We start from the raw sequence: 24,818 nt of genomic DNA, 5'->3' as shown, positions 1-24,818 counted from the left end.
TTTGGGCATTTGTTTTTAAATACATAATTTATAATTTGTATGCCATAAGATTAATTCCTTGTGCCAATTTGATGATTTTTAATAAATTTACAGAGTTGTGCAATCATCACCACAATCTAACTTTAGAACATTCTCATCACCCCAAAAAAACTCTTCATGCCCGTTTACTGTCACTAGCTGTTCCCTCCGTCCCGCCCCAGGCAACCACAAATCTACTCTCTGTCTCTATAAATTTGCATTTTTGGACATTTGCTGTAATGTAATCACACAGCGTTTAGTCATTTACGCCTTTCACTTTTTTCACTGTTTTTGACATTCATCCACGTTCCTGTGTGTGTCAGTCCCTCATTACTTTCCATTGCTCAGTTGCATTCCATTGCATGAATAGACCGCTGTTTGCTTTTTTTTTTCCTTAATCCATGCAACAGGTGATGAGCAGTTAGACTGTTTCCACTTCAGGGGCATTATAAATAATATTGCTACAAAGTCATGTAGATTCCTCTGAGTGAACTTGCTGGGTAGTATGATAACTTATGTCTAATGTTTTTATAAAAAAAGAAACTTTCTGGCCAGGCGAGGTGGCTCACTCCTGTAATCCCAACCTTTTGGGACGCTGAGGTGGGTGCATCATCTGAGGTCAGGAGTTCGAGACCAGCCTGGCCAACAAGGTGAAACCTTGTCTCTACTAAAAAATACAAAAATTAGCCAGGCGTGGTGGTGGGCGCCTGTAGTCTCAGCTACTCGGGAGGCTGAGGTGGGAGAATTGCTTGAACGTGGGAGGCGGAGGCTGCAGTGAGCTGAGATCGCGCCACTGCACTCCAGCCTGGGTGATAGAGTGAGACTCGGTCTCAAAAACAAACAAAAGCAACAACAACAAAAAAAAAAACAAAGAAACCTTCCAACTGTTTTCCTAAGTGACTGTACTGTTTCCGCATCCCCAGCCCTGCAGTGTGTGAGGGTTGTTTAGGAAACATTTGCAGGAACCCTGGAAGGTGTTTGTCTCAGCCGGCAAAGTGAAGAAGACTGAGTACAACGCTGCACACGCAGAGCTGCCCAACCTGGACAGCCACAAAAGGCTTCCCGCCGAAAAGCAAGTGGGAGGAAATATACCAAGGTCTTCCTAGAAGTGGTCTTGAGTGGAGGAACATGTCTCTTTCTTCCGCCTTTGGCTTTTTTCACTTCTGGCTCTGGGTTGGCCTGGCCCTCTGAGAAACTGGCTTCACTGACCCCTCCTGAGAGATGCTCACCCCCCATCCCAGCTGTCAGATCAGCTGCTGACCAGGAGTTCTTTAAGGCCTTATAAGCCTGGAAGTAGCTGCCTTCAGTGACTTGATCAGAAGAAGGTGGCTATTATAAAGAAAACCGCTATGAATTACTATGCAAAAGTCTTGAATGGGCATGCATTTTCATTCTCCTGACTAAATACCTTCAGTAGAATGGTATGCCACATAAGAGGTGTATGTTAAGCTTCTGTAAGTTCTAGTGTTCTACAGCACTGTATGATGACTACAGTTAAAAATAATATTATCTAGTTTTGTGTGTGTGTGTGTGGTTTTTTTTTTTTTTTTTTTTTTTTTTTTTGAGACAGAGCCTTGCTCTGTTGCCTAGGCTGGAGTGCAGTGGCACGATCTCGGCTCACCGCAACTTCCGCCTGCTGGGTTGAAGTGATTCTCCTGTCTCAGCCTTCCGAGTAGCTGGGATCAAAGGCGTATGCCACCATGCTCAGCTAATTTCTGTATTTTCAGTAGAGATGTGGTTTTGCCATGTTGGCCAAGCTGTCCTTAAACTCCTGGCCTCAAGTGATCCACCTGCCTTGGCCTCCCAAAGTGCTGGGATCACAGGCGTAAGCCACCGTGCCCAGCCAACAGTAATACATAGTTTCAAATAGCTAGAAGGAGGACATGAAATGCTCCCCATACAGAAAACTGGTACATTTTTGAGATGTTGGGATGAAGGCTGCTGAGGCAGCTTCACATCCTGGAAGCTGGTGAGGCCAAGGGCCGTGGCTGGGCCCGGCTGCTGTGCTGAAGCTACCACTCGTCATCCCCTGAGAGTCCACGGTGAACATCTCTTTCCGACTCTGGACTCAGCAAAGCCCAATTCACAGCTTGACGGCAGCCATGGGAACGTTTACACCACACAAACTGGCAAATGCTACAAATCAGGGCTTTTATTCTGGGAGCCGGCCATTCCACGCCTCTCAGCATGTCACTAGCTGAGACCTCAGCATTCCTATGCAGCCCTGCAGGAAGGAAATTTCAGGATACAAAGATCCAAGAAGGAACAGAAGCATGTCCAAGTGCTAACAGCCAAGTCTTTACCTTAAGAAAACGTCTCCCACAGGCCAGGAGAGGTGGCTCACACCTGTAATCCCAGCACTTTGGGAGGCCAAGGCGGGCAGATCACAAGGTCAGGAGATCGAGACCATCCTAGCTAACACAGTGAAAATCCACCTCTACTAAAAAATACCAAAATCAGGCAGGTGTGGTGGCATGCGCCTGTAGTCCCAGCTACTCGGGAGGCTGAGGCAGGAGAATTGCTTGAACCTGGGAAGTGGAGGTTGCAGTGAGCTGAGATCACGCCACTGCACTCCAGCCTGGGCAACAGAACAAGACTCTGTCTCAACAAATTAAAAAAAAAAAAAAAAAAAAAAAAGAGAAGAAAAGAAAAAGAGAAAGTTTCCCGTAGGATGGGCCTTTGCATTAGTCTGTCTTGTCTTGCTATAAAGGAATATCTAAGGCTGGGTAAGTTATAAAGAAAAAAGTTTAATTGTCTCACAGTGCTGCAGGCTGTACAAGAAACACGCACCAGGACCTGCATCTGCTGAGGCCTCAGGGAGCTTCCAATCACAGCAGAAGGGGAAGGGGAGCTGGCATCACATGATGAGAAAGGGAGCAAGAGAGAGGGGAGGGAGGTACCAGACTTGTTTTAAACAAGCGGCTTTCACGTGAACAAATAAAGTAAGAACTCACTGATTAACCCAGGGTGGGTATCAAGTCATTCATGAGGGACCCGCCTCCATGACCCAAACATCTCCCACCAGGTCCCACCTCCAACACTGGGGATAACATTTCAACATGAGATTTGGAGGGGACGGACATCCAAATGAGATTAGCTCTCCAGCTTGCAAAGGCACCAGAAGCTGGGAGAGTGGGCAAAAGGGGAGAGGGGCCGGGGGAAAGGAGGGAAGGAAAGATGCCCTCCCCTCCTGTCCCCTTGGGAGACACCGGTGAGGCCCCCGGGTGAGTCACAGGCTCCATGACCAAAGAGCAAAGCCCGCGTTATAAATAGGCCTGACGTGAGGTGGCTGCCTTGGCCGCCACCACCCGCCTTCCCATCCAGCCCAGGCCTGGCCACGTCAGTGGCCGCTTCCCAAGAATCACCCTCAGCTTTGGGCTCCAGGGGGAATCCTGGCTGTCATAGGGGCTGTCCTTAGCCCTAGGGCTGCCAGCCTACCCAGAGGGCCTTAGCAGAAGGGGACAATGTGAGGGAACTCCATGCGGGGCCTCACCCCCACGTCCTGCCCCTCAGAGGCCCTGGGCCAGCTCCACTGACCCAAGGCCGGGAGCCAATCCCTCCGAGGAGGCTTTGTCAAGCCTTAATTTAAGCAAATGTTCTTATCACCACACTCCGGTCCAGGCCCCACACACACACCTGCCTCATCAGCTGCTGTTTTAAGCCCATGAGGCGGCCATAGACACTTGGAATTCCTGATATAAAGTCTCAAGTCTGCCCTTAGAGGGGAGAGAGGCTGGAGAGAGGAAAGGCAACCCCCAAAGCCAGCAGATGACTTGAAACTGTTCCACATACACATACTGGATCTGAGTGGTCCCATGGGATCCTCAAGCCTTCCCCCATCACCCCGCAACGTCCCTTGCAACAAGGCACCTGTCTCATAGAATAAATTCCCAAGTCTTCGTAGCGCCCCCGCCCCATGGCCACCTGTCCTAGCACCTCTCTCCTTCTATCCTTCCTGTCAATTGCACTGACCTCCAGGATACACCCTCCAAGGCACATTCCCACCTCAAGGCCTTTGCACATGCTGTTCCCTCTGCCTCAAATGCTTTTCCTTCATGGCTCACATCTTCACCTACTTAAAGTCTTCTCGATGAGCCTGTGCTCACCCCCTATTTAGCTTAACTCCCAGTCCCACACCTCCCGTCCTCGGGAACACAGCCCCTACGAGGGCCAGAATGTTCATGTGTTCTGTTCACTTCTGTAGTCCCAGAGTCTAACACATACTTAGCTTTCAATCAACATCTGTCCGTCCAGGCACAATGGATCACACCCGAAATACCAACTTCCAGAAACCACAGCAGGAGGATCACTTGAAGCCAACAGTTCGAGAAGAGCCTGGGCAACATAGCAAGACCCCATGTCTAAAAAAATTTTTTTGATTAGCCAGGTGTAGTGGCAGACACTTGTGGTCGCAGCTATGTGGGAGGCTGAAGCAGGAGGATCACCTAAGCCCAGGAGTTCAAGGCTACAGTGAGCTGTGATCACACCACTGCTCTCCAGCCCAAGTAGCAGTGATAGACTCTGTCTCCAAAAAAAATAACTAATTAAAATAAAATAAAAATTAAATATTTCTCAAATGAATAAGTAGGTGAATGGATGAATGAATGAATGGTTAGAAATGTGCCTGAGAAGGGACAGAGCAGCAAGTCTATGGGCAGAGATTTCCAAGGTCCCCCTGTGCTGTCTGCATCCACACGTAATGGGAAGCATGTTTATCATGGCCTGAGTTCACATCCTTTGAGACCCCAGGGAGCTCTCTGAGCCTCAGTTTTCTCAGCCATGCAATGGGAGGATGCCCACGTGTCAAGCATGTGCTGGCTCCCTAGTAACTTCCCTCAATCAGATTTTCACTTTCTCTTGACTCCATGATTAAAACCGGCCTGAAGACCCCAGCCCAGGACCCAGCACAAGACAATTCACCAAACACTTAGGGAAAACCAACCATGTGCCAAGCGCCGATACACACCCTTACTCCTAAACTGCCTCCGTGACCCTGCCATTTTTACTGGACCTCAATTTGATTACATTACAAACCATGATCACATTTCATTCCCACAATAGTTGGCATCACTCCCACAGGACAGAGACTCGGAGGGGTTGAGACACTTGTCTGAGGTCCTCCAACAAGACAGCCAAGGTGAGACTTGTCCCCAGGTGTGCCTGACTCCTCCCACACACGCTCAGCTTCCCATCAAGCCTCCACAGCAGTGATAACAGAAGACCAATCTGTAAGGTGCTCATAGGGCATTTCTGAGCCTTGCCAAGCCAGGGCTCAGAGGTGTCCTATGTCCTGGTGGCAAGTTGTGGAACCCTAGGAAGCTGGCTCAAGTAGGTACATTCAGGGGTCGGGCAGGGTGTGCAGGGGACACTGATATTTACTTAGCATCTGTTTGGTGTTAGTCATGGCAAAGGGGTTGTGGTAGCTGGGATCAGGGAGGTTGACAAACTGGATCACAGTCACACAGGAGAAGATGAAGATAACCTAAGTGCCTAAATCCCTGTATTTTTTCTGTTCCACTCTGAGATTTCTGCCCTTCCTTCCTTGCAGCAGGGAACACAACAAAATCAGGGCTATGGATAATGGTACCACTAGAATTTCTGCATTGCTCAATGCTGAGGACTTAAGTAGATCACATCATTTACTCTTTCCACCTGAAGAGGTGGCTTCTCTGAGTAACTCTACCTCAGGACACTCAGGCAGAGGGAGGGGATGTGTCCTGCACCCAGCCGGGAGGTGATGGGGCTGATTCTTGGACCCAGATGATCTGACTTCAGAGGCTGTGCTGGCAGCCACTTTAGCACACTGGCTTTCCAGCATGGACCCCCACTGTGCCTGGCACACAGCAGCTGCTCAATAAAAACTGTTTCCTTCCCATTCTTAGTTCTGACTCTGCCATCGTTCATGTGCCTGTGGGGCCACTATCCTCCGTGACACCATGCCTGAGGGTGCCAGCCGACGTCACCCTGCAGGACTCTGACAGCCTCCTACAGCCTCTACCCAACTACCCCCTGTCACCTGCCCACCCCTCCACTGGCCACAAGACTTAGGTCACTATTTGGTTCTTTATCAATTCCATCTTCATTTAGAATTCTGACTTGCCCAGCAATCCCATTACTGGATGTAAATCCAAAGGATTATAAATCATTCTATTATCAAAACACATGGACATGTATGTTTATTGCGGCACTGCTCACAATAGCAAAGATTTGGAACCAACCCAAATGCCCATCAATGATAGACTGGATAAAGTAAATGTGGCACATATACACCACGGAATACTATGCAGCCATAAAAAGGATTAGCTCATGTCCTTTGCAGGGACATGGGTGAAGCTGGAAACCATCATTCTCAGCAAACTAACACAAGAACAGAAAACCAAATATCACATGTTCTCACTCATAAGTGGGTGTTGAACGATGAGAACACATCTCACTGCCTGATACACAGGGAGGGGAACATCACACACCGGGGCCTGTCGAGGGGGTGGCTAGGGGAGGGAGAGCATTAGTAGAAATACCTAACGTAGATGACAGGGTGATGGATGCAGCAAACCACCATGGCACACGTATGCCTACATAATAAACCTACAAGTTCTGCATATGTAACCCAGAACTTGAAGTATAACGATAAAAATAAATAAATAAAATATTAGATGCTAAGTCAATGTCTTTAAATTGTAATAAAAAAGAATCCTGTCTTGCTCACAGTCTGGTTGATGAGTGTAAGCATGTAATCCCTCAGCCGTTCCACAGGGTTCCTGGAGGCAGGCAGAGGGGCTGGCCACCGAGAACACCAGCGTGGAGCTTAGTTGCTCAGCAGGAATGATCTGGCTGCCTGATACCTGGTTTCTCTGATGGACATACCAGAGGTCAGGCACAGAGGGAAAAAAGGATGCTGGGAGAACTGCAGACACCACCTTCAGGTTCCTCCTCCCTCTCTTCCACCTTGCTTTATGTCTGGATGCCGACCCTGTGGACTCTTCCAATGGACTCCCTCGCTTTCCATCTTCCAGGTGGGTTCAGCTAATGGGAGTCATCCACCAGCGGGAGATCAGACGGCATCTGTATCTTTGCTCTCCTCCTGGACGGCCATGGGATGCCTGCCTCCCTCTTCCAAAGACACCTTCAGTCTGTCTCCACTCTACCCTCTCCTGTAGTGGCAGCACTCCCTCCTCTGACACTTCAGGCTCAGAAAAAGTAACAGCTCCACTCTTGCTATCCTCAAAGTGCTGCAGCTTCCCTTAAGGGAGGCGGCAGCAAATTTTTTCTGAAAAGTGCCAGATAGTAAACCTTTTGAGCACTGGGGGCTGTAGATTCTCTGTTACAATGACTCAGCTCTACCCTCGCAGCTCAAAAGCAGCCATACTTAGTACGTACATGAATGAGCATGGCTGTTTCAATTTGACTTTATTTTTAAAAGCAGCCAGGGAGATGGATCTGGCCATGGGCTGGCATTTGCTGACTGTTACCTTAATGCTGCCATTGCATTTTGCCTCCACTTTGGTAAATAGTCTTTTTCCTAAACTCCTCAAATGGCTCCACTGGAGTGAACCCTCTGCACCCTACTATAGCCCTGACTTTACAGCTGCCTTACCCCAAGAAGGAGAAGTAGGTCTTAGCCCACATATCAATCCTGATAGACAGACAGTGGCTGCTTGGTGGGTTACATAGGAAGGACTCTGAGCTTTTATCTGGGCTCAGTGGATGAAGGGTGTTCTGATCAATTATTAATATCTGCCCTGGGCATGGAAGGAGGGAATGGTGCATAAGTGCTATCTATTGCCATCTGCAGGCTAAATAGACAAAGAGACTCATGATTCACACGAGGTTCAGCCTACTTTATCCAAGCCCGGAGTTTGGTGGCTGAAGAGCCAGGCAGTAATGAAAAGGCACTTTGCCCAGCATGCAGATCCTCTCCCTAATCAGGAGAAGGGTGGCCCACAGCCAGCTATAGCCAAGGATTCAGGTCACACTCACGGCAATACATATGAAGGTGAGAAAGGTGAGAGGGATGAGTGAGAAACAAAGGCAGGAAGGTTGATGGGGGAAAGAGAAACGTTGAAGACGGAGAGAGGAAGGAAGAGAAAAGTAGGTGGGGTGGGGAGATGAAGAAGAATGGCGGTAAGAGAGCAGCATGTGTGGAGGCTTCCAGAAATGACCCTTAGCATCAGAACCTGGGGCCTTTGCACGTGGAGAAACCCCACAGACCCAGCTCTCATCACAGGGAATTTCCTGGATACAGAGTCAGTGAGTTCACTCTTGGTCGTGTTCATTGACAGGGAGCTCACTAATACACAGGACATTTGGAGTCTGCTCTAATTGTGTTTCTTCTTTGGAACCAGAGCTCCAAAAGGCCCCCAGAAGCCATAAAACCTACTTCGCCTATATCCCAGCATCCACGGACCAGGGAGGGGAACTGACTTTCTCGAAGTCCTATAGTTGCAATAGCAGAACCAAGGTCCTCATGTCCCAGTGAGTTAAGTCTGATGCTTTTTCTTCCTTCTTAGAGAGCTACCTCCCCAGGCCAGCCACACAGTGGCCTCAGTTCCATTCTCTGGAACAACAGACAAGGTGGTTAACACCCCTTTTCCAACTGAAATGATGACATCTGCCCCCCAGTTTTCTCATCTGTAGCCTTCAGCCTTTTCCCAGTGTCTTCAGAACAATGGTCACTGTCTCCTGGGAGTTTTCTATCCTGCCTTCTGCAGCAGAAGTGGACATCTCGCTCTGCAAAGGGTTGCCCAGGGTCTACGCAGCAGGCTTCCTGCACTTCCACAGGCCCACGACAGGCCTGGAATTCTTAGATCTAAGTGTGGCCCCACCGTGCCTATTGTCAGACTTCTCAGGTCTGCAAACTCCTCCATCTGTTAAATGCGGATGCTGATTTTTCTTGCCCGCTTCATGGAGAGGTTTGAGTACTAGATGCTCCGTAGGCCTGTGAGCCATTACTGGCTTTATTACTATGTCCTTTGCAACAGCCATGTCCCCAGTTGACTCAGATTCAGTCCCAGATGGATTAAAATCTTCAAATGCTTTGCATTTTAATGGCTGACCAGCCAGTAGCCCCACCCCCAGCCTGCCAGCCTCCATTGCTAAATCATGCAGTGGGTGTTTCTTTGAGAAATTAGAAAGAAAAATCTCAGCTCCTCCAGCCCATTGGCTCTCCCATCTCTGTATCATGGTTGCTCCACTGACCTAGGCTGACCACCCACTCCTGGCCACCCAGTGAGTCATCCCACCACTCTTACAGGCTGACAAGATGCTGGGCCTCACAGATGGGCCTCGTGGCCGAGTGCCAGGATGTCCAATAATGTTTCTTTCACTCAACAGCACCAACTGATCTGTAGTTGGGGGCTGCCCAGAGTGTGGTATTGAGGAACATTCTGAGCTATGCCTAGGCTGAACAAGACAGCGTGCTGTGATTGCATAGCAATGCCTGCCATGGATGTAGGAATGGCTAGGGATGGCACCTGTGCCAAGTATTTGCCATTTCCAGCCTAGAGTTTCCCTGCTCCGATGAAGCAAGAAGCTGGTTAGACTTGGGTGGCAGGCTCCCCTGATTGATTTTAGGAACTGACTGCTCCATCAAAGGGGTAATTTTCTATCCACTACCGTGTTGCTACCTACAGCTGCACTAATACAGTAGCCACTAGCCACATGTGGCTTGTTACATTTACATTAATTCTAACTAAATTACATCAAAAATTTAGCATCTCAGTTGTATGAGCCACATGGCTCATGGCTACCATATTATACAGGACAGACATGGAGGATTTCTATCATCGCAGAAAGTTCTGTTGGACAGGACTAAACTAGACCCATAGTTCTCACCAAGTGGCGACGATGCCTGCCAACGGACGTTTTTGGCGACATCTTAGAGACATCTGGGGTTGTCACAACTGGAGAGGAGGGGCCGCTGGCATTTACTGGGTCAAGGGCGGGGATGCTGCTAACCATTTTCCAAAGCACATGACAGGTCCACAACAAGGAGGTATGCAACCCAAATATCAACAGCATCTACGCTGACACTGGGCCAGAACCCTGGTCCAGAAGAATCATGACAAATGGGAAGGAGCATCAAGAGAAAAAGAGGGCAACATCATCTTTGCTTTGAATAATAACTAGATGTAACAGACAAAGAACTCAGAAAATGAGCCATCCACTGTTGGCAGAAAAGCAAGTCACTAAACCTCTCTGATGCTCAGTTTCCTCCTCTATAAAACTGGGACTGTATCACTGCCCTGCCTTGATCGTCAGTGGATTAAATTAGTAACGAATGTGAAAAAGCTTTCTTATCTGTGCCTGTGAAATAATGCTGCACAATTTATTATCGCAACAGATGTTGTTTATTACATTAGGTTGAACAGTCCCATCTCTAGCACAAAGGTATTGAGTCCTGCTTTTATTTCACCTTGCATAACCTGGGGTCACTCCAGACGCCAAATCTTACTTCCTGGCTTCTAAAATGGGGCTAATAACTCACGCCCAAGCTCACTGGAATATTAAGCGTGAATGAGACATTTAATCCCATCAAGCCACCATCTCTCCTCTACGCAACAGTTAATCCAGCTGCCCTCCATGAAATTGAAACTCAAACCCCAGCTGGTACCCAAGAAACAGCTGAAAATGCATTCAGTCTTGTACGGGCAGAGAAAAATTCACTTGAGACCCCGAACCTTGAAATTCCTGCTACCCTACGCATGAGCACTGGCCACGTGGGAAACTCACTTTGCCTATTCTTGAGGATCTTTCTTCTGTTGCCAGAAACTACAATTCTTACAAGTAAATCGGCATCAGGGAGAAACACGTGAAAAATGGAGCAGACAGGGAAAATTATGAAGCTGGGTGAGTCATGATCTGGGAGAGGGGAGATTCAGATGAAGATAATGGTGTCTCTGGATCCTTCAGACTGAGAGAGAGAGAGAGTGTGTGTGTGTGTGCACATGTGTGTGTGTATGCATGTGTGTGTATGTTAGAGAAAGAAATCTACCTTGGTGTCCAAAGCCCTTGTTTGCGTAACAAAGTTCATTTTCTGCCAGGTGCAGTGGTTCCACGCCTGTAATCCATACTCTGGGAGGTTGAGGAGGGTGGATCACTTGAGCTCACAAGTTCGAGACCAGCCTGAGGAACATGGTGAAACCCTATCTCTACAAAAACGTATAAAACTTAACTAGGCATAGTGGTGCTCTCCTGTAGTCCTGGCTACTCAGGAGGCTGAGATGGGAGAATCACTTAAACCTGAGAGGCAGAGGTTGCAGTGAGCCAAGACTGTGCCACTGCACTCCAGCCTGAGTGATGAAGCCAGCCCTTGTCTCAAAATAAAAATAAAATAAGATACAATTTATTTTTGCTGCCTCATTCAAACTAGAGCTGAGGTTTAACCTTTCCTTAGGGTCTTCATGGTAGGGGTAATATGGTGAATTTTGTTTATTATTATTATTGTTTTTCTCAGACGGAGTTTCACTCTTGTTGCGCAGGCTGGAGTGCAATGGCGCGACCTCAGCTCCCCACAGCCTCCGCCTCCCAGGTTCAAACAATTCTCCTGCCTCAGCCTCCTGAGTAGCTGGGATTACAGGCATGTGCCACCACACCCGGCTAATTTTGTATTTTTAGTACAGACGGGGTTTCTCTGTGTTGGTCAGGCTGGTCTTGAACTCCTGACCTTAGGTGATTCACCTGCCTCAGCCTCCCAAAGTGCTAGGATTACAGGCATGAGCCATCGTGCCCAGCCAGATTTGATTATTATTTCTAACCCGAGAGGCTCCCGGTTGCTCCCTGAATACCAGCCATGACAGCAGGGGCTGATCTCAGCCCAACACCCTTACTGCAGAGCTGTGTGTCCTTGAGCAAGTGGCTTCCCCTCTCTGTGTCTCAGCTGCACCATCTGTCACAGGAGGGGTTGGATTGGGCAGCACTCTGGGTGGGGAGGGGGATCTTCCCTGGTCTCAAACCCACCTCTTCCATTTTCCAAATAATTTAATTTCACATTTAATTTAATGTCACACACCACAGCAGCCAACCATGTGCTTAAAATGGGCCATTCAGACAGTTGTTAGTATCTACCAGGACCCAGTGAAGGGCTGTCTCACCCTGGCCTTGTAGACTCACAGGCCCAAGTCTACAAGGTAGACTTGGCAGCACGAGGTAGTTCTGCTCAGCTTTGTGGCCCTCTGTTCTCACCTCAAACTGCCACAGAAAGTCCCGATCTTACCCCTGGAGGAACACTGGCCCTGTAAAATCTTTGCAACAGTCACACCCTAATAAAGTGCTGTGTTGCTTGTCCGTATTTGTGAAACGTAGAAATTCATGAGTTTTGATGGGGCAGGTGCTGGCAACAGCCTTCTATGGTTTCGTTAGCTCAAATCAAAGGAAAACTCTTCTCCAATTTGGGTGAGCACCAGAACCACCTGTGAGGTTTAAAATCTGTCAATTTCTGTGCCCCTTCCCCAGGAGTGTTCAATAGGTCTGGGATGAGCCCAGGAATCTGCATTTTAAAACACCCCCACCCTACCCTTGGCCCACGTGAGTCTGATGGGTAGGTCATCGACAACCCCTCACTTCAAGAAACACCTCCCTGGGTGCTGAATTCCACTTAAGATCTCAGAGGTGGTCTAACCCAACCCACCCAGAGTTTTTTTTGTTGTTGTTTTTCTGTTTTTGTTTTTGTCTTGTTTTTTTGAGATGGAGTTTAGCTCTTGTTGCCTAGGCTGGAGTGCACTGGTGCGATCTTGGCTCACACCCTCCGCCTCCCATGTTTAAGCGATTCTCCTGCCTCAGCCTCCTGAGTAGCTGGGATTACAGGCATGCGCCACTACACCCGGCTAATTTTGTATTTTTAGTAGACAGGGTTTCTCCACGTTAGTCAGGCTGGTCTCGAACTCCTGACCTCAGGCGATCCGCCTGCCTCGGCCTCCCAAAGTGCTGGGATTACAGGCAAGAGCCACCACACACAGGCCCCCTCAGGTTTTAGAAGGAGAAACTGAGTTCCAACTGGGGAGAGGACTTGCCCAAGATTACAGAGCCCAAACCGGATATTCAAGGTGGCCAGACCTGGAGGCAGGTGACAGCAAATATTTGTTGATTGGTAACATGCAGCCCTTCAAAAGCCAGGGGACTAGAAACTCCCTCTCCTCCTCTTCTTCCTCCTTCTTTCTCCTCCCTCCTCCACCCCTTGGCCTCTTGCCTTTTCCTTTGCTATTCTTCTCCTCATTCTTTTCTTTCTCCTCCTGCTTTTCTTCCTCCTCCTTCTTCTCCTTCTCCTCCTCCTTTTTCTTTTCTTTCTCTCCTCCTTACTCTTATTTTCTAGAACGCATCCATAGCCTAATGGTACATAGACCCCTCTGTTTTCTGTTCCCACGGTACACACTGGACATAGAACCCAGACACGGGAGAATACAACGTAGGCCAGCAACAGATACAGCGCCCAAGGGAACCACCATCCTTACTGGGCTCCAGAAGCCCTCGTGGGCCACTGAGCCTCCATGAGCTGGTGCAGTGAATGAGGCAGTATCTTTCTGAACAACCGCAAAGTCAAAGTAACAGCCTCATTTTCCAGGCCCTACGGGACAAAAGTCAAGGCTCCTGTACCTGCGGGTTGAGGCCAGACTGGGCAGCTGACTGGGACTGCCTGGGCTCCCCACTCCAGGCATCCCCACTCCTGGCCTCCTCCACGGGAAAGCTGCAGGAAGGCAGCAGCCCAGAGGCCTGTAGCTGGTGAGGTCTTCTCCTCTCCTGGGAGGGAGCTCCACGTCAAAGCATAGCCCCTTCTGCCCCACTGCGGGGCCCCTGAGACCTGTGAATCTTCTGCATTCAAAGAAATGCCTGCTAACTGCGGTGCCAGATAGGACACCTTCCCTCAGACAGAGCTCAAGGAAGGCGACATGAAACTGAAACCTTCGGCCATGAACTTCCATTGCCCTTCCCCCAACACTCACACATGCTTAATCTGCAGTTTAAAAGAGAACACTGAAATTGACGTTTCTACTCAACAGAGTTGGCAACGTGAAAGGGGAAGACGGGCTCTCCCCTGATCATATCCCAACACCAGTTAAGCAGAAACCACTGGGAGTTGAGGAAAAATAGAAACCCTGACGTCTGCCGGCAAAGATTCACAGCGGAGATTAACTCATGACCCTAAACGCATTTTTAAAAATTATTAGCGAACAGCTTGGTCCTGAGGAGAGGGACTTTTAAAAATGTTCCCTTGCCCCAGCATTTTGTTCTAAAATCTTTCCGCCGAAACACTCGTTTTCAAATTGAGCAGCATGGACATCCAGCAAAGGCATCAGGCCTCGGAAGCTCTCAACAGCAGAAAGACCTAAAATAGACCAAAACCCGGAGGCCCTGCCACCGCAGCCCCCAACAGCACATTCCTGAAAATTCAGACTTGCCCATCAGCTCACGAGGTGCCCATCGAAAACCCAGCCCAACAGTACCTTCTGCAAAGAGGACACAGATCACAGGAACCACGACTGCCTAAGACGTCGCCCCAGGTGGCCACAAAGGGAACCCCCCAGCCCGGGAAAGCAGGAGCGAAGGAGCACCCCTCCACACACACAGACACACATCCCTTCCCTTACTGCCCCTCCCCGACCCGTCCTCCCCCCACCCTCCTTCTGGGCCAATGTGATAGCAGCAGCTGAGTCGACCAGTCATTTCTAAAATTAGCTTGTGAGCTCCAGGTCTGGCCAGGAGACGGCAGCCCAGGGTGGCCGTGGACCAGGCAGCCGAGACCATGGACATATTTGGTGGCCCCCGAGCAGGGAAGGGGACAGCTCCGGACACAAGCACATGCTCTCTCGTCATCCCTGTCCCAGAGCAGGCCACACACCCACACTCCCGCCTCTGCCCACACAGATAACCGGAGGCTGCAGGAACTGGGTGAGGAGGAGAACTGGCCGATTCTACATGCCAGGCAGACTCTGAAGAAAAGAAAATAACTTGAATGAATGCTGGGGTGCCTTTTAGTAAACAACCAGTGCATGTAAACAGACCTAAGGTCTAGGTAGCGGTTATCACATCCCAGGCACCCAGGGCTTTCACAAACTCACTTAACATTCCCTATGAGGTAGGGTTTTTCCCCAACCCCACTTTACGAATGGGGAAACTTAGGCACAAAAAAAGTTAAGTGGTTGGGCTCGGTGGCTCACGCCTGTAACCCCAGCAGTCTGGGAGGCCAAGGTGGGCGGATCACCTGAGGTCAGGAGTTCGAGACCAGCCTGACCAATATGGTGAAATCCTGTCTCTACTAAAAATACAAAAAAATTTAGCCGGACGTCATGGCGTGTGCCTCTAGTCCCAGCTACTTGGGAGGCTGAGACAGGAGAATTGCTTGAAGCCTGGAGGCAGAGGTCACAGTGAGCCAAGACCGCACCATTGCACTCCAGCTTGGGCTACAGAGTGAGACTCTATCAAAAAAAAAAGGTTAAGCAACTTGCCCAAGGCCATAGAAAGCCAGAATTCAAACCCAGGCTGTGCTGGCCCTAGAGGAAACCATCTTACGCACAGCAGCAAACTAGGTGCTATAAAAAGTGCTTTGTCCACTGCCTAAAAGGAGAAAAGTAGAGATTTCAATAAATTAGATAAACCATGCAGGTCCGTGCTGCTAGTGAAGGGTAGAGTCAGGACTTAAGTCAGAGTCTTTCTGGTTCCAAAGACTATAATCACTCCAGCATGACGCACTGCTCCTATGAGACTTGTTTCATTAATTCCCACGTGGTGTTGCTCCTCTTTCCCAAGAGCTCATTGAGCAATATTTTCCCAAAGTACTCACTTCCTTCCGGGGTGTTGAAAATTAGCATTCAATCAAAAGTTCATTGAAACAGTAAGGGAAGGCTGCTTAGAAAATGGCAGTCTAGGCCAGGCTCAGTGGCTCGCGCCTGTAATCCCAGCACTTTGGGAGGCAGAGGCAGGTGGATCACCTGAGGTCAGGAGTTCGAGACCAGCCTGACCAACATGGTGAAATCCCATCTCTACTAAAAAAACAAAAAATTAGCCGGACATGGTGGGGGGCATCTGTAATCTCAGCTACTAGGGAGGCTGAGACAGGAGAATCACTTGAACCCAGGAGGCAGAGGTTGCAGTGAGCTGAGACTGCACCATTGCACTCCAGCCTGGGTGACAAGAACAAAACTACACTTTGGAAAAAAAAAAGAAAATACAATATACATAAGATTGAGGAGGGGTCCCTGGGGCCCCCAGCAAAGAGTGGCATGGGACATTTAGGCTGTACCAGGGGAAGAGGTTGGAGACAGGTCCCAGTGAGCTGTTTTCTCCAGATCGTGCTAGATCATTTGACACTGAAACACAAACCTCCTCCACCTGCCGCACCTTGCATCACAGATCCTGAACCATCAGCTCCTGGGCTTTCCTGTTCTCACTGTCTTTCCGAGGCTGTTGGTCTGAAACGGTGGGGCTGACATGCAGAAATGATTCTCTGGGCCCAGGGCTGGGGCCCTCCATAGGCCACAACCTGCATGATGGTTTTGTTGACTTGAGGGGAACTGTCTGTCCCCAGGGAGTCAACATGGCATGTATTTGCTCCATTCACCTGGCACCTGTGGTGGATGGACGTGTGCTACACAAGACCACCAAGTATTACTTTGACCACACTGTGATTTAGGGCAGCCCTTGTAAGCATAGTTTTGTCACCCAGCTGAGCATTTATCGTCCAGTCCAGGCTTCATTCCCTAGGTAGGGTGAAAGAACGAGAAAGTGGAGGATTTCTTATCAAGGCATCCAGAGAAGTGCCAGCTTTGGGCTCACCTGATCCAGCTGGTGTGGTGTCATGGAAGGAGTGGATGGTGGTGCTGTTCTGTTGGGCGTCAGGACAGCTCAAGTGTCTGTGGGTTTGTTTGGGCAAAGACCAAGGGAATGATCACTTTACATACCTGCCATGGGGCTGCAGTCCTTTTCCCTGGAGATTTGGCCTCTTCTTAGGTTAAGGAGTTCTGGATCCACAAAACAGCCAAGGGATTGTGACATGTTATATGGACAATTGACATCTGTCTCTTGATCATCCCTATATATATTTTTTTATGTTCTTAGAGTCCAGGTCTCACTCTGTCACCCAAGCTGGAATGCAATGGCCTGATCACGTTCACTGGAGCCTCAGACTCCTTACCTCAAGCGATCCTCTCACCTCAGCCTCTGGAGTAGCTGTGACGGCAGACGCACACCACGCTACCCAGCTAATTTTTCTAAATTTCTTGTACCAATCGGGTCTGGCTATGTTGCCCAGGTTGGTCTTGAACTCGTGGACTCGTGGCCTCAAGTGATTGTCCCACCTCAGCTCTCAAAGCATTGGGATTACAGGCATGAGTCACCACGCCCGCCGCAATCTTAACTCTTTTAATGGTACAAATGGAGTGGACACTTGTTGGTGGCCCATCTATTCTGCCCTTGAGATGCTACATTCTACTAATCATCTCCGTATGTCTTGTGAGCCGCTCCCACCTGCCACTCACTATGATGAGTGCTGCCGCCTGATCTCTGTCATTCTGGGGTCCTGTCATCTCCATTGCTATCAGAGAGCCATGTGGGTGCATAAGTCCACCTTCATTCCTGGTTTCACCTTACGAGGCTCCAGTTACCTGCACCATCCAACGATCGGTGAGTACAGTACCTTAGGATGCTGAGAGGGAGTGAGCACATTCGTATGACTTTTACTACAGTACAGGTATATTGTTATAATTGTTTACTTTATTATTGTTGTTGTTAAATCTTACTGTGCCTAATTTATAATTTATATATATATATATTATTATACTTTAATTTCTGGGGTACATGTGCAGAACGTGCAGGTTTGTTACATAGGTATACACATGCCATGGTGGTTTGCTGCATCCATCACCCTGTCATCTACATTAAGTATTTCTCTTAATGTTATTCCTCCCTAATCTATCCCTGCTATCCCTCCTCTACCCACCTCCCGCTCCTTGACAGGCCCGGTTGTGTGATGTTCCCTTCTCTGTGTCTATGTGTTCTCATTGTTCACCTATATCTGGCATTTCTCTCCATGTTATCCCTCCCCAACTTCCCCATCCCCCCGCTGTGCCTCCCCTGGTGCCCCCCAACAGACCCCAGCATGTGATGCTCCCCTCCCTGTGTCCATGTGTTCTAACCATTCAACACTCACCTATGAGTGAGAACATGTGGTGTTTGATTTTCTCTTCTTGTGTCAGTTGGCTGAGAATGATGGTTTCCAGATTCATTCATGTCCCTGCAAAAGACATGAACTCATCCTTTTTTATGGCTGCATAGTATTCCATGGTGTATATGTGTCACGTTTTCTTTATCCAGTCTATCATTGATGGGCATTTGGGTGGGTTCCAATTCTTTGCTATTGTAAACAGTGCCACAATGAACATACGTGTGCATGTGTCTTTATAATTGAATGTTTTATGATCCTTTGGATATATACCCAGTAATGGGATTGCTGGGTCAAATGGCATGTCTAGCTCTAGATCCTTAAGGAATCGCCACACTGTCTTCCACAATGCTTGAACCAATTTACACTCCCACCAACAGTGTAAAAGCATTCCCATTTCTCCACATCCTCTCCAGCACCTGTTGCCTCCTGATTTTTCAATGATTGCCATTCTAACTGGCGTGAGATGGTATCTCAATGTGGTTTTGATTTGCATTTCTCTAATGTAAGATGATTAGCCTTTTTTCACGTTTGTTGGCTACATAAATGTCTTTTTTTGAGGAGTGTCTGTTCATATCCTTTGTCCACTTTTTGATGGGGTTGTTTGGTTTTTTCTTGTAAATTTGTTTAAGTTCTTTGTATATTCTGGTTATTAGCCCTTTGTCTGATGGGTAGATTGCAAATTTTTTCCCATTCTGTTGGTTGCCGGTTCACTCTAATGATTGTTTCTTTTTGCTGTGCAGAAGCTCTGGAGTTTAATTAGATCCCATTTGTCTATTTTGCCTTTTGTCGCTATTGCTATGTCCTGAATGGTATTGCCTAGGTTTTCTTCTAGGGTTTTTATGGTGTTAGGTCTTATGGTTAAATCTTTAATCCATCTGGGAGTTAATTTTTGTATAAGGTGTAAGGAAGGGGTCCAGTTTGAGTTTTCTGCATTTGGCTAGCCAGTTTTCCAAACACCATTTATTAAATAGGGAATCCTTTCCCCAGTGCTTGTTTTTGGCAGGTTTGTCAAAGATCAGATGGTTGTAGTTGTGTGTTGTCACTTCTGAGGCCTCTGTTCTGTTCCATTGGTCTACATCTCTGTTTTGGTATCCGTACCGTGTTGTTCATTACTGTAGCTTTATAGTATAGTTTGAAGTCAGGTAACGTGATGTCTCCAGCTTTGTTTTTGTTTTTGTGTTTTTTTTTTTTTTTTTTGCTTCGGATTGCCTTGGCTATGCGGGCTCTCTTTTGGTTCCATATGAAGTTTAAGGTGTGTTTTTCCAATTCTGTGAAGAAAGTCAATAGTAGCTTGATGAGGATAGCATTGAATCTACAAATTACTTTGGGCAGTATGGCCATTTTCATGATACTGATTCTTCCTAACCATGAGCATGGAATGTTTTCCCATCTGTTTGTGTCCTCTCTTATTTCCTTGAGCAGTGGTTTGTAGTTCTCCTTGAAGAGGTCCTTCACATCCCTTGTTAGTTGTATTCCTAGGTATTTTATTCTCTTTGAGCAATTGCGAATGGGAGTTCACTCATGATTTAGCTCTCTGTCTGTTATTGGTGTATAGGAATACTTGTGATTTTTGCACATTGATTTTGTATCCTGAGACTTTGCTGAAGTTGCTTATCAGCTTAAAGAAATTTGGGGCTGAGACGATGAGGTCTTCCAAATATATAATCATGTCATCTGCAAATAGAGACAATTTGACTTCCTCTTTTCCCTATTTGAATACTCTTCATTTCTTTTTCTTCCCTGATTGCTCTGGCCAGAACTTCCAATACTATGTCAAATAGGAGTGGTGAGAGAGGGCATCTTGTCTTGTGGACTTTTCAAAGGGAATGCTTCCAGTTTTTGCCCATTCAGTATATTGGCTGTGGGTTTGTCATAAATAGCTGTTACTATTTTGAGATACATTCCATCGATAGTTTATTGAGAGTTTTTAGCATAAAGCGCTGTTGAATTTTGTCGAAGGCCTTCTCTGCATCTATTGAGATCATCGTGGGTTTTGTCTTTGGTTCCATTTCTGTGATGGATTATGTTTATAGATTTGTGCATGTTGAACCATCCAGGGATGACGCCAACTTGATCGTGATGGACAAGCTTTTTGATATGCTGTTGGATTCGGTTTGCCAGTATTTTATTGAAGAATTTTGCATCAATGTTCATCATGGATATGGGCCTGAAATTTTCTTTTTCAGTTGCGTCTCTGCCAGGTTTTGGTATCAGGATGATGTTGGTCTCACAAAATGAGTTAGGATTCCCTCTTTGTATTGTTTGGAATAGTTTCAGAAGGAATGGTACCAGCTCCTCTTTGTACCTCTGGTAGAATGTGTCTGTGAACCCGTCTGGTCCTGGACTGCTGCCTCAACTTCAGACCCTGTTGTTGGTCTATTCAGGGATTCAACTTCTTCCTGGTTTAGTCTTAGGAGGGTATAAGTGTCCAGGAATTTATCCATTTCTTCTAGATTTACTGGTTTATGTGCATAGAGGTATTTGTAGTAATCTCTGATAGTAATTTGTATTACTGTGGAACTGGTGGTGATAGCCCCTTTATCATTTTTTATTGCATGTATTCGATGCTTCTCTTTTTTCTTTTTTATTCATATGGCTAGCAGTCCATCTATTTTGTTAACCTTTTAAAAAAACCAGCTCCTGGATTTATTGATTTTTTGAAGGGATTTTTTTGTTTCTGTCTCCTCCAGTGCTGCTCTGATCTTGGTTATTTCTTGTCTTTTACTAGCTTTGGAATTTGTTTGATCTTGCTCCTCTGGTTCTTTTGTGATGTTAGGGTGTCGATTTTAGATCTTTCCTGGCTTCTCATGTGGGCATTTAGTGCTGTAAATTTCCCTCTAGACACTGCTTATGAAGCTTAGTTTGGCTGGATATGAAATTCTGGGTTGAAAATTCTTTTCTTTAAGGATGTTGAATATTGGCCCCCACTCTTTTCTGGCTTGTAGGGTTTCTGCTGAGAGATCTGCTGTGAGTCTGACAGGCTTCCCTTTGTGGGTAACCCGACCTTTCTCTCTGGCTGCCCTTAGCATTTTTTCCTTCATTTCAACGCTGGTGAATCTGACAATTATTTGCCTTGGGGTTGCTCTTCTCAAGGAATATCTTTGCCTTAATTTACAATTGTTCTTGATACTAGTTTGGTAGTTATTCACTATTTCTATTTTTTCAGTGGTTGCCATAGAATTTTTAATATGCATTTTGAACTTCAGGTCCAAAATGTATCCATATTTTACCCAGTTGACTTTTTTTTAAAGTTAGGCAGCCTGAATACAAATGAATAAGAAAATGCTTCCTCCTTTTTGCAGTTACCTTACGAAGACTCATGTTCACTGCTGGTTCCCTCTGCCGCGTTGATCTTTCATGAAGAGGCTAAGAGCTTAAACCTCCAGTTCTGAAATACAATGATGAACCTTGGACCTGCCTGCAAGTGCAACGCTCAGAGCAACTCTAAAAAGGCAGTTAGGATTGAATACCAGGTACTTGCATCTGTGACTTCATCTTCCGGGCCTGGCCGAGAATAAGCTCGAGGCAATAGGAATCTGAAAGGTGGGACCCCTAGAAACACTAAAGGAAATTTTAAGAGTTCGACCAGCTGACAAAGAGGCAACATTAACTTCACCTCTACCAGGTGGAAAGGACATCTTGAATCTGCTTCTCCCTAAAGCAGACACACTACCCAAAAGCAGCAGCATCAAAAAACCCAATCGTGGCCGGGCGCGGTGGCTCACGCCTGTAATCCCAGCACTTTGGGAGGCCAAGGCGGGCAGATCACAAGGTCAGGAGTTCAAGACCTGTCTGGCCAATATGGTGAAACCCTGTCTCTACTAAAAAAATTCAAAAATTAGCCAGGTGTGGGAGCATGCACCTGTAGTCCCAGCTACTCGGGAGGCTGAGGCAGGAGAATCGCTTGAACGCCAGGAGGTGGAAGTTACAGTGAGCCGAGATCACGCTACTGCACTCCAGCCTGGGTGACAGAGTGAGACTCTGTCGTCTCAAAAAAAAAAAAAATTCCTCAAAAAACTAAAAATAGAACTGGCATATGATCCAGCAACTCCACTGTTAGGTCTATACCCCAGAGAAAGGAAATCAGTATATTGAAGACAACCCATGTATATTGCAGCACTATTCACAATAGCCAAGGTTTCGAATCAATCTAAGCACCCACCAAATGGATAAAAAAAAAAAATGTGGTACATATACAAATGTAGTACTATTCAACCATAAAAAGAATGAGATCGGCTGGGTGTGGTGGCTCACGCTTGTAATCCTAGCACTTTGGAAGGCCAAGGTGGGTGGATCATGCGGTCAGGAGTTCAAGACCAGCCTGGCCAACACAGTGAAACCCTGTCTCTACTAAAAATACAAAATTTAGCTGGGTGTGGTGGCAAGGGCATGTAATCCCAGCTACTTGAGAGGCTGACGCAGAAGAATCGCTGGAACCTGGCAGGTGGAGGTTGCAATGTGCCAAGATCACGCCACTGCACTCCAACCTGGGTGACAGAGTCAGACTCCGTCTCAAAAAAAAAAAGAAAAAACAGACCTTGTCATTTGTCATTGGTAACAACATATACAAAATGGAAGGACATGTAAGACATTATGTTAAGTGAAATAAGCCAAGCACAGACAGACAAGCATTGTTTGTTCCCATGCATTTGTGGGAGTTAAAAATGAAAACGATCGATCTCCTGGAGATACAGTTGAATGATAGTTACCAGAGCCTAGGAAGGGTAGTATGGGAATGGTCAATGGGTGCAAAAACCTAGTTTAATAAATAAGAACCAGTATTTGATAGCACCATAAAGTGACTGTAGACAACAATAATTTAGTATATATGTTAAAATAACTACAAGAATATAAGGGGAATGTTTGTAATACAAAGAAAGGGTAAATGTTTGAGGTGATGGATATCCCACTTTCCCTGGTGGGATATTACATATTGCCTGCCTGTATCAAACTGCCTCGTGTACCCCGAATACATACACCTACTATATACCCACAAAAATTAAACATTAAAAACAACAAAATAAGTCATTAAATTTCCCTTCATGGATTTCATTAATTATGTGCATGTCCAAAACTGCATATGTGAGCACAAAGTAAAAGCTGAAGGTTTTATTTGGTGAATCTGATCTCTGGAAATAGCCCGAATAATTTGGCTGAGAAACTTTTTTTTTTTTTTAAAGAAGGTCTCAGTTGCCCAGGATGAAGTGCAGTGGCGCAATCACAGCTCACTGCAGCCTCCACCTCCAGGGCTCAAGCAATCCTCCTGCTTCAGTCTCCAGAGTAGCTGGGACCATAGGCATGCGCCACCACGCTTGGCTAGTTTTTTATTTTTATTTTGTAGAGATAGGGTCTTGTTATGCTGCTCAGGCTGGTCTCAGATGCCTGGGCTCAAGTGATCCTCCCGCCTCAAACTCTCAAGGTGCTGGAATTACAGGCATAAACCACCGTGCCTGGCCTGAAAACCATTTTTTTTAGAACTCCAATATCCAAACTGATAAAAGCACCCAGGGAGAGAAAGCCTTGCAGTTGTTAGATGGCTCTTCTCAAATTCAATACGTAGTTGTGGGGTTCCGGTATCCAGGAACTCGGAGTTTAAAGGGGGACATTAACATGATTACTCATAACGCAACGCAGGAGGAGCCTAGGACTTGGGAGAGCATTTCCTTATTGCAGCCTCAACACGTCACTTACCTCTAGTCAGAGACGGAGGATGTTTTTGGCTTGGATGACCTTTCAGGATCCTCTAATTCAACCCTCATTAACACAAGGGTGAGAAAACTGAGGGCCAAAGAGCTTGTCCAAAGGTATGATGCTGGGAGTTGAGATCCCAATGCTATTTCCCCACCTTCTGGCTCCCGAGGGAGTGACTTGATTTCTGCAGTTCTTGAGAGGAGTGCTTGGTTTTTTGAACTCCAATATCCAGCTGCCCTCGGTTACATAACACATTAGACCAAGGGCACCACCATGGCTGTCGTCTCCTCCCCATGGACCTGGCTACACACTCCGTAGCTGGGTCCCCTGTTGACTATTTTGCAAAATGGTTTTCAAAGTGGCAAGCACAAATAGACTCCAGGGTTACTCAGTGGCTACATGGGCCAACCGTGGCTTCCTTCTTTCCTGAACTAGCAAGGTATATGTCCCCTCCAGCTTAAAGACAGGAGATACCCAGCCTGCCCTTGACCCACAGACCTACAGGCAGACAGTTGTGCCCAGACAGCTATGGCTTGGGGACTGCCACCTTGGATTTCTGGTTTATAGTGACAGGCACCACGGGGGTATCCCAGCACATTTCCATGGGAGCAGGGATAGGGAGCAAGGGGTCTTGTCTTCTGGGAGGGAATCCAAAGCGTCTCCCAGTGGTGGGCTGGTGAGCACCGGATAGCTTCTAGATAAAGTGGAGATGAGAGAGACCAATTGTGTTTCCTCACCGCCTGGGATCTCCAGGCTCTTCATTTGCAGCGTGTTATTCAGGGGGCACGAGCGCTGGTCCCCCAAACCCTGAAATCAGTGATGTTCCAACAATCCACCAAATCAGCAGAAATGCTTCCGGCAGTCCCCTTCCTCCTCTATATAAAATCAGCCTCTGCATGAATTTCCCCCAGAGTCTGATTGGATTCTTTCCAATCAGTCACTCTCTGGTATCTTAACA

At 47.2% G+C, this 24,818-nt stretch overlaps 1 protein-coding gene across 2 annotated transcripts in view; it reads right to left on the bottom strand.

Annotated features, from left to right (window-relative positions):
* The window catches only part of MYO18B (myosin XVIIIB), a 285,467-nt gene extending 270,876 nt beyond the window's left edge, over positions 1-14,591 (bottom strand). For both annotated transcript variants that reach the window (XM_064367868.1, XM_064367869.1), the window contains exon 1: positions 14,454-14,591. The gene's annotated coding sequence lies outside the window, so the exon portion shown is untranslated. The remainder of the gene's footprint in view (positions 1-14,453) is intronic.
* Between the last annotated feature and the right edge of the window lie 10,227 nt (positions 14,592-24,818).

The sequence above is a fragment of the Aotus nancymaae genome, unplaced genomic scaffold (assembly GCF_030222135.1).
Source record: "Aotus nancymaae isolate 86718 unplaced genomic scaffold, 86718_ANA_hifiasm-v0.15.2.pri h1tg000076l, whole genome shotgun sequence".
NCBI lineage: Eukaryota > Metazoa > Chordata > Mammalia > Primates > Aotidae > Aotus > Aotus nancymaae.
The sequence above is the reverse complement of the archived record's forward strand: the minus strand, read 5'-3'. Positions and strand labels throughout refer to the sequence as shown.